Source organism: Megascapheus bottae, chromosome 13 (assembly GCF_031878675.1).
Source record: "Megascapheus bottae isolate mThoBot1 chromosome 13, mThoBot2.hap1, whole genome shotgun sequence".
In the NCBI taxonomy this organism is placed as follows: domain Eukaryota; kingdom Metazoa; phylum Chordata; class Mammalia; order Rodentia; family Geomyidae; genus Megascapheus; species Megascapheus bottae.
In genome coordinates this window covers 23976791-23985361 of record NC_143521.1, presented here as the reverse complement: position 1 = coordinate 23985361, position 8571 = coordinate 23976791, and the positions used below count along the sequence as shown (strand labels likewise).

Below are 8571 nucleotides of genomic sequence, written 5' to 3'. Positions count from 1 at the left end.
AAGGAAATAAACCAGTCACAAAGGAATATGCTCAATGTTTTGCCTCATTTGTAATAGTTAGTACACATCTAGGACCATTCTAGCAGAGGATTACAGTAGTGCAAAATCTAGATACATAAGGTCATATAGGATGACACTAAAGGAAAGGATCTCTAGGATATGAAAACAAAAGCTTTATTTTGCGTGATTATCATTCTTAATGTACTATGTTATTTCTCTTCTCATTTGTTTTTCTTTGATTAATCTCATATTGTTACTATATCTGACTTTGTTACCTGGTATATTATATATATATATATATATTTGTTTATTTGAAATAGGAAAGGGAAGGGGAAAAACAAAATGATTGGGACAGGGTGGGGGAGAAATGGGGACAAAAACATAAAAAGTTGTATCAATGTGTGAGAAGTAATGTACCTACTATCTGGTGAATGTAACTGTAACCCCTCTAGACATTACCTCTATAATAAAAAATAAGGGAAAAATATAATGAAAAAATGGAAATAAATTTATCATATTCTTTTGTACCTGACATTTTTCACTCAACTTTTCAGGTTCCATTCACATTGTTGCCTATAGATATAAATATGGGTTATCATATTATAAGATAGTTCCTAACTAAATACTGATAGTATACAGAGCATTTTGTGGATTAGGGACAATAGTGAATATCTGTCCCCTATATTTTGGCTCATGATTTTATTATCTAAATATTTAATTTGTAATATGTTCATCTAGAAAAGGACTTTTCAGTTTAGGGCATGTTCACATATTCTAATGCAATATTATACAAACATATCTACATATTATGTTTATGTATATATATTCCATATCCATCCAAGGTGTTCAATTCAAGATGCACCTCAGTGGAAAAATGGAGCAAGAAAATGAGACATATATTCACAATGGAATTTTATTCATCCATTGGGAAGCATAAGGTTGTACCATTTGTAAAGCAATGGAAAATGTAGAAAAAATTACATTAAGTATGAGACAGAGAGACAAAGGATGAATATCTTTTCTAGATTTAGTTTCCATTAGTAAGTGAATACATGAAGAGGTATGCAAGTTTACACAAATATATTAACTGAAATATAGTAGATTCAAGAAAAACTCAAATAATGTAATTTCTTAAAATATTTTTACATTATTAAACTCATTCCAAATACTTTTGCATATTTTGTAAGCTACACTGAAGAATAGTAAAATTTAGAAATTAGTAGTACATAAATTGATACTCAAGCTTTATAAATAAGGTAATATACATAGTATCATAGGCCATCAAACATATATGTATAATTACTATTATGTATACTCACCCCTTTCTCAGTATTTTATGATTATACATCATGTTAGTTAAGAATTTATGAATGAACTTCTACTTCTCAGACACAGATAAAACTAAAATTATGATTTTCTTTCACTTGTCTACTTCTGAAGCTCTCCACTTAAAAAAATAGTTTTGATTTTCTCCTCAGGACTTTCCCATTCTCAACAAACAATATAATTTATAGAAATTTAGATGGAACAATAACATTATACAGGCTGATGAAATTGGATGATTTGCTTGAAGTCTATTATAAATGGTATCCCAATTTATTATTTTACTTCTCAACAGATTTTTCTATGTCAGGTATATAAGGATAGTATTCAGTAATAGATTTATGCTCATTTATTAGTAATAGCATAGAGATAAAATAATAGATCTTTCTTGAATGAATTATCAGTTATTATTACCCCTTTGGATAATATTAAATTCTCTTAAAATTGACTGTTCCATTAAACATAAGCTTTTATCTACCTGACTTACAATCTTTTATTTTTTTCTGGAAGTAATCAGTCAATGTGCATGAATTATATGCTGAGTAAAAAGATCATTTTAGGCATTTGAAATGCACAATATATATGTAATAAAGCTTCTGCCCTTGCATAATCATTTTAAAGCTTGGATTATATTACTTACCAAAGATTATCTTTCAGAATTTGAAATGTGATACAAAACTTTGAAAATTACAATACTTTGGTTACAGATCTGGCTCACATTTCCTTAGCAAGTGCTGAAGGAATGTTATTCCACTATGGTAGCAGAATCTGATGCTTGAGGCGAGTACAAGGTGAATAGCAGAGGTCAGAAGAGGAAAGCCAGTGAACGCATGCATGTTTAAAACACACAGGAGTTTGAATTTCAAGACCATTTTGCTCATTTCATTTTTAAATAGAAGTGAACTTCCCACACAAATATTTCTATTACATATATATTGCAATTCTGGGCTTTGAAAAATTCTGATTCATAACAAATATTTTTCATTTTTGTCAATTTTGCCTTGTATGCTTGTACTCTGTGGTATTATGAAAACTATATTCAAATTACAAAGACAGCAGCATTTGCTATTAGTGTCATGCATGGCATCTTAAAGCCCACATGAATCACATATTCATGAAATTACATAGGTTTAATTTTAGCCATTTGGAGGTACTTCATATTTTACAATTGAAATATATCACATTTTGTATCATCTCAATTCATTTCCAGATAAATAAATCAATATTTAATTTCTTACACATAAATAAATCAATGCTTTCTTCCCTCATTTGTCATAACCAGTAGAAACCTTGGGCTCTCCTGACAGAGTTTTACAATAGATCAAAACCTAGATATATAATGCCATATAGTATGATGCTAAATGAAAGGACCTCCAGTATATAGAAACAAAAGCCATATAATGAGTGATTGTTGTCCTTAATGTACTATGCTATCTCTCATCTCTTTTGCTGTCCCTTGATTATCTCATATTGTTACACTATTTTACCTTGTTATCTTATATATTGTATATATGCTTTGAAATCTGATAGGAAAGGAGGGAAAACAAGATGAGGGGTGGGGTGGGGGGGAGGGAAATGGGGACCAAGACATGAGAAAGGGTATCAATGTTTATGAAATAATGCAGCTTCTATCTGGTGACTATAATGTAACCCTTCTAATGATTACAATAAAATATTTGAAAATAAAGAATGAAGACATTAAAGACACCATGAAAATTTCTGCCTATGAGTATATTTAGTTAGGTAAATAGTTTTAAATTGAAAAAACTCAAATGTTTGCAAATATCTGTGAACCTGTAAATATTTTTTCTTTCATATATTTTTATTGTAATTAATAGAAAGGTTCATTATATTCACCAGATAGAAGGTGCATTACTTCACATAAATTGATATCCTTTCTCATGTCTTGGCCCCCATTTCCCTCCCCCCTACTCCCGCCCCTCATCTTGTTTTCCCCCTTCCCTATCCAATTTCAAATAAACAAATATGCATATATCCAATATATGAGATAACAAAGTGAAATACCGTAACAATATGAGATAACCAAGGCACAGCAAAAGAGATGAGAGATAACATAGTACATTAAGGACAATAATCATTCATTATATGAACCTGTAAATATTTTAAAACATGAATTAACTGGTTGGATCCAAGAGCAAAGTTTTCCACCCTAATTATTAGATGGAATGTATATATGACTTTTTCCATAGTAAAATCTGCTTGACTGCTTTTGATGATTCACTCATTATGATAAACAGTGATAAGCTCTTTCATTTTTATCATTCCTTCCCTTTCCAATTGGTTTCCTTGCATTTTCCTTCTGAATACGGATGCCAGAGTTGAGGACAATGAAGTAATGGAAATTAGGGACATATAAATATGCACATGTGCAGATATATAAATATACAAATAAGTATACATACATATGTTCTTATAAATTTGTGCAAGCAGAAACAATGTATATATCCAGTATAAAGCAGAGATTACGCGAATTGAAAGTTATGTTACTGAACTGAAAATTTAGAAACAAAAAAAGTTGAAATTCTTTGTCCAATTGTTCAAGTTTTTCCACTTTTTCCCAGATGTAGAATTTTTCAGATATTTAAGTGAAATTGTACAGACAATGCATTTTAAGATGAATTTATTTATGTAGAGATAAGAGTTTTCAAGGTAAATTATAAAATATGGCTCAAATTAATTTTTAATATTTTATAATCTACAGTTATTCCCACATGTTCAGCCTAAATCAACTCAGTGGCTTTCTTCATAAACAGATTTTGAAGTTAAGGCCACAGTTATCAAGCAAAAAAAATCACTTCAAGTATTTGATAGGTAAAAAATAATGACTCATATCTTCTATTTATCAGAAATATCATGTGTTTTTTTCAAAGATCCTGAAGAAAGAATAAACAATTCCTCATTACAACTGTGGCACTTTGGAAATTATTTTCAACTTTTTTCAACTTAGTCGTAAATATTTCTTCACTGCTGACCTACCTTATAATTGAAGAAAAACTACTGATGGTAATAAAAATTACTTCTCAAGATACTAAAATATAGTAGTAATAGGATATGTTTTTGATATAAATGAGCCCATTTTAAGCCAACTTGTGAAACTGACCAGATTTAACACTATGATATTCATTTACAAAATAATAAATTAGTCCACTAACATAATTATCTTATGAATAATCATGTTCACTGAGTAAGACATTATATCAATGACAGTAATTATAATAATAACCATAATATAGTTCCCATTTATAGAGCTGTAGGATATTTGAACTAAGCATTTTAATAGAATATTCAAATAACCTTGGGAGTGGAAGGAAAATAAATGAATATTTCACATATGGTGAATATGTCAGGCACTACTCAATGTATCTTAAATATATTACTTCAGTTAATATGTTTGTAAGACAGGGAGATTGGATCTCAAGGACATGTCACTAGTAAATATCACTGTGAGGAACTGAACTGATGTATGATTTCAAAATTCATGCCCATTTAACCATAATGTACAGAATAAAACAATGCAATATGCAATAATTTATTAAATAGATACATCAATCTAGTCAGATAGAGAATCATATTTGGGTAGAGCAGAATAATGTTTGATGAATTGTAGTAGCAACATGTCTACAATTTGTTGTGGGAAATGTTAAAAATATTTACCTAGTATTTTGCTTGCTAATTTATTTGACAAAAAGAGATATGAATGGAATATGAATACCTATAAAAATAATTGTTAGTGCTTAAAAATAAACAGTAAATTTTCTAGGAAAAAAGTAATATATGTTTTCTTTTTCATTACCCACAAAAATTTCATTTATTTTATTTTATGTCATTGTAGGATATGGTTTCAAGAGATGCATGACAGGCTCCTGGTTTCTGAGAGAAGATGTGTAGGCTATACTATAGGCTATGAAAGAAACTTGATTTGAATTCTGAATTCTAAATTCTATCTTATATAATTCTTTTTTTCGTATATTTTTATTGTAATTAACAGAATGGTTACATTATATTCACCAGATGGAAGCTGCATTACTTCACAAACATTGATACCCTTTCTCATGTCTTGGTCCCCATTTCCCTCCCCCAACCCCTGCCCCTCATCTTGTTTTCCCCCATTCCCTATGCTATAATTCTTTCTATCTTAGTGCTATATAGTAGAGACAAATGCCAAAATATTCAGAGATTTTGGGGATATTTCTCATAGTTTAGAAATTTAGAAGTAATCATCAGCCTCTCGTAAAAACAGAGTGTTATTTCTTTCTTTTCTCTTTTTTGCCAGTCTGGAGGTTTGAACTCAGCTGGGACACTGTCATTAAGCACCTTTGTGCTCAAGGATAGCACTCTATCACTTGAGCTACAGACCCACTTGCAGCATTTTCTGTGTTTGTGGTACTGAGGAATCAAATTCAGGGTTTCATGCATACTAAGCAAGTACTCTACTACTTGGCCACATTCCCAGACCAAAACAGAGTATTTTAATTTTTTTTATTGTAATTAATAGAAGGGTTACAGTTATATTTGCCAGAGAAAAGGTGCATTACTTCACACACATTGATATCCCTTCTCATGTTAAGACAGAGCTTTTTACAATCTTTTTTTTAACCAGTCCCAGGGCTTGAACTGAAGGCCTGAGCACTGTCCTTGGACTTTTCTCAAGGCTAGAGCTATATGGCTTGAGTCACAGCACCACTTCCAGCTTTTTTTATGTATGTGGTACCGAGGAATCGAACCGGGTCTTCAAGCATGCTGGGCAAGCATTCTACTACTAAGCCAAACTCCTGGCCCCTATGAACAATTTTGTAAGTTAAAAGAACAGAAATTAAATGAAAAAATATTCATTTCATATAAATTTTGCTTGGTCTTTTGATATTTTTGTATATATATATATGAAACTAGTCATCATATCCAGGCTATAAGATGAATCCCACATAAATGTTTTGCAACTCAAAAACTTGACTTTTGAAATGTCTCTGTTTTATCTTCCCACAATGTCTCAAACTTCTGTTTACACAACCATTGATACGTCTGCTTTCTACCATTATGTTATTTCAAATTTTCAAGTTTATAAATATAACAATGTAAATTTTCATCGTTGTTTTTCCCTCAACATGATTATTTTGAGATTCATCTTTTTTGTTGCAAATATCAATCATGTATTCTTTTGTTACTTTTAAAATTCTTATTATTATCAAACGGTTGTACAAAGTGATTACACTTCCCTAAACCCATAGTTACCTGCATGGAGGGGTTAAAATTCAGCATATCAATTTATAAAATGCAATCCACCTTGATCAATGACACCCCTTTAATCAGTCTCTCTCTCCAATTTACCCTTACATCTTTACCCTCAAAGTACCTGGTTCTCTAAATGACTTTATTCTGATACAGACATTTCAAAGAGTTATTTAGAATTTAATTCTTCTAACATTAAATAAATTCAAAAGTTCCTCAATATTATTAACTGTCTTTTTTGGCTTTTGTAGCTTGTGAATTCAGGGTGTGCCTTATAATCAGTTTTTAACTAGCTACTTTCCCTTTTTTTTCTGAAAATACATGAAAGTATTACATATAATACATAATTTCATAACAAAACAAAAACTATAAAGTGTGTGTTAAAGTATAATATTACGTCCACATTTGTGACCACCATTTGCTTCAGAGAAATAATTTGCTCAGTTTTTTTATGATCTTGTTAGCCTCTTGTATCTTAATTGACATGTATCTGAGAATGTCAGCTTATAGAAAGGAAAGGCTTGAGCGAACCCGCTGCAGCCTCTGGTAGCTCCTCGGTCTCCTCCTCTGCTCCTTCACTGGCTTCTTCCTTCCTCCGTTTTACCATCAGCGGTCAAGCTGGCCAACTCCGATATGGTGACCCGCAGCTCTGGCATTGTGATTAGTGATGACGAACCAGGCTATGATTTATTCTGCATACCTAAACATTACATTGAGGATTTGGAAAGGGTATTTATATCCTATGGAGTGATTATGGACAGGATGGAAAGGCTTGCTAGAGATGTGATGAAAGAGATGGGAGGACATCACATCATAGCCCTCTGTGTGCTCAACGGGGTGGGGGGTTTATAAGTTCTTTGCTGATATGCTGGATCACATTAAGGCACTGAATAGAAATAGTGATAGAGCCATTCCTATGACTTTATCAGACTGAAGAGCTACTATAATGATCAGTCAACTGGGGACATAAAAGTCGTCGGTGGAGATGATCTCTCAGCTTAAACTGGAAAGAATATCTTGATTGTGGAAGATATAATTAACACTGGCAAAATAATGCAGAGCTTGCTTTCCTTGGTGAAGCAACATAATCCGAAGATGGTCAAGGTTACAAGCTTGCTGGTGAAAATTACCTCTGGGTATAGGCCAGACTTTGTTGGTTTTGAAATTCCAGACAAGTTTGTTGTTGGATATGCCCTTGACTATAATGAGTACTTCAAGGATTTGAATCATTTTTGTGTCATTAGTGAAACTGGAAAAGCCAAGTACAAAGCTTAAGACAAGCGACAAGTGGTCAAGTGGAGTGTGACGTCATCAGCTGTTCCTAGTTCTGTGGCCATCTGCTTAGTAAAGCTTTTTTGCATTAACCTTCTAAGAATTTATCTGTTTCGTATTTTAGAAATGTCAGTTGCTTCATTCTTAAACTTTTTATTTGCACTATGAGCCTATAGGCCCATTACCAGTTCCCAGTGGGTAGATTGTTTAACTTGTGAATCGAAAAGTCTCTTAAACGACACCACTGCTCAATGTTAATATTGAAATTGTATCTGTAAGAAGCATTTAAAGAGAAGATATATTAGTTTTTAAATTGGTATTTTAATTTCTATATATTTGGGGAAAATGGAGGTGATTGGCCATTGTTAATTACACCACCATGCATTTGGAACAGTCAGAGAAAGTTCTCACCAGTAATAGCAGCCCGTTCAGCAGTAGTGACATGTGTTGGCTCATTTGCTCAAATTGTTTCTGTGAATCTTGTCAACAGTTCCTTTCAAATGCAAATAAATAAAGTTCAAATCAAAAAAGAGGAAATGCTTATTTAGATTCATGGTTTTAGAAGTTTCTGTCCATGTGGTCCTATTCAGGTCTCATGTAAAATAATGAGGCTCCTTTGCTCTGGGTCTGGGGTGAGATGGGAAGTAATGGCAACAGTGCTTTGATTGAGGCTCAGAAATATGAGAAAGGAGAAATAGGTGGCAATGATCTAAAAGTTCTCCATTAGGA

At 32.1% G+C, this 8571-nt stretch overlaps 1 pseudogene; it reads left to right on the top strand.

Moving 5' to 3' along the window:
- The first annotated feature begins 7203 nt into the window (after nucleotides 1-7203).
- On the top strand, nucleotides 7204-7845 carry LOC150055697 (hypoxanthine-guanine phosphoribosyltransferase pseudogene; annotated as a pseudogene).
- Nucleotides 7846-8571: the final 726 nt, after the last annotated feature.